Consider the following 2,476-nt stretch of genomic DNA (forward strand, 5'->3'; position numbering starts at 1 on the left):
GATGAACTTGGAATTCCTGGAACAGAAACAAGAACTTCAAACTCAGACTCACATGAACAGAAAGTCATAAAATAAAATCTGTGCATTGTTTCAAATCACAAATTCAAAATAAGTGTTCTTTTATTTGTATATTGGGTCTAAGCAGGAAGATGAGCCCAAACATTTACACATCTGAAAGATAGTATGTATAAGTATCAAAATAGCTATTTTCATAAAAAGGTTTAGCAGAAAATGTTTTCCATTAAGTTTTTCTGTTTTGAACTTACCTTTTCTGCATGGAATTAGAAACAATTTTCTTCAGTTAATATCTGTGAGACATATTTAGAGACTTTTTATTATACCATAATACATCTAGGATGTTAATATATTGATTAGGTTTGTATTAAAAATGGAAAATTCTCAGCCATGAGTCTATTGCTAAGTGACTGTTCATGAATTGAAAGAAGTCTAATAAAACCTATGAAGAAAACTATTCATCAAATGGCTTGAGACCTCAGGAGACAACTGCATTTCTAGCATTATGTATTTCCTTGAAGTTATAGTTATCTGTGTGTTGCTGAAAAATCATATACTGCTAAGCCCAAGGAATGCCACATATTATCTGGCCTTAATCTCTGAATGGTGAGAATTCAAACACTATTCTGAAAAACAGACACATGAGAGCTACTTTCCCGCCTCCCTCCCTCCCTCCCTCCCTTCCTCCCTCCCTCTCTTCCTTCTTTCCCTCCCTCTTTTCTTTCCTTCCTTTTTTGGTTCTCTTTCTTTCTCTCTTTCCATATTTCCCCTCCCTTTCTTCTCTCTTTTTGCATTCTAGTCTTTATTCTTCATGTATTTTCTTCCTTCATCTCAGTTTATTTACCTTTCCTGTACCATTTTAGATTAGAGCCTGGAAAAATGTATTAAAATCAACCAATTAGCAGACATTATTATGACAGTTCCACATTAAGCACTTTAAAAAACATTATAGTTCAGCAGGGCATGGTGGCGCATGCCTTTAATCCCAGCACTCGGAGGCAAAGGCAGGCAGACCTCTGTGATTCAAGGCCAGCCATAGTGAGTTCCAGGAAAGCTGGGGCTACAGGGAGATTCTACCTAAAAAAGAACAACAACAACAAATATTATACTTCAATAATCTTAATTTTTAAATTTTTCTTGAGTCAACCATTTGTAAAGTTGTGAAACTGAAGTATAAGCTGTGGTCTGTCTGATTCCAAAGCCTTTGACATAACATCATGCCAGCAGGTGTCTGATTGGAATCTTGATGCTAGGAAGTATAAGAAAATTACTGAAAATTTGAAAAGGTATATTTTCCCTTTGAGGAATTTAAGTGACAAATAACTAGTAAATAATGTTGTGTTTCCATAAAAATTAAATTTTATTTTCTTCAAATTGGAGTATATTTTACTCTTTGAATATTGATGACTTTTAAAGATAACTTTATTGAATTCATTTCTTAATGTCATACATGTATAGAGTGAATTCTGACTACTTTAACCCAACCCACTCCCTTCTCCTTTCCTGCTGTATTACCTGCTTTCTTTCTGTATCATTTCTATGTTAAGAAAATAGAACAGCTGAAGTCCAAAGGCAATCACATTTTATTAGAGAAAGTTGAATGGCCTGTGAACATCATTCTTCTCCAAGTGGGAATATTCAAAATATAACATTTCAGGAATCCATTGTTTTATATGAGCATGCAAAATTCCTTTAAGGTGTCCAGAAGTCTCAGGATTAATTGGAAGGGAAAACATCTATACTATTTTTGGTGAATACAACAATTAAAATTAAAGATGCAGGAGTCACTGTGTAAAATCACCATGGAGGTAAAGAAATACGCTGTACTAAAAGGGAAGTGGTTTCTTAAACTGGCTGTTATGATAGAAAATGAAAGCACAAAAATCATTTTGCAATGTACTCACCCTACAAAAACTGCCTTGTAAACCACTCCCTCTTTATGATAGTGGTTCCTCTAAATGTTAACTTAAATCTGAAACTGAGTACAGTTTTTTCTTCTGTGACCAGTGCTGGCAAGAGTATTTTCATTTCAGTACGGCTTATATACACTGGAAAAAATTAGTGTCTATGTTGGAAATTTTCCAGTTCTGCATTTTTAATAAGACTAAGTATTGGAAAGACTTTTACTTTCATAGTCCTTGGGGAACTAGGCTTCTAACTTTCTTGAACTGAGTACATCGTGCATACTGCCTGATTTTCAGTGCTAGGTTCATATGAGATGAGTAAAAATACTAAATAAGAGCTTTTTAAAATTTTATTTAATAACCACATGATTAGAAGAAGAATTTCATTACAGTTTTAACATATTCAATAGCAATTTCCAGAGCAAAGAAACATCTCTTTCAAAAGTGGCTGTAACTTTTTAGATTCACAGTTGAAATAATACAGTTATACAATATTGAACTCAGTATAAACCCTGTAAGACATAAAATTGAATGAGTTTTTAACCTTTAAAAAAGAT

Source organism: Nannospalax galili, unplaced genomic scaffold (assembly GCF_000622305.1).
Source record: "Nannospalax galili isolate Female #2095 unplaced genomic scaffold, S.galili_v1.0 scaffold481, whole genome shotgun sequence".
NCBI lineage: Eukaryota > Metazoa > Chordata > Mammalia > Rodentia > Spalacidae > Nannospalax > Nannospalax galili.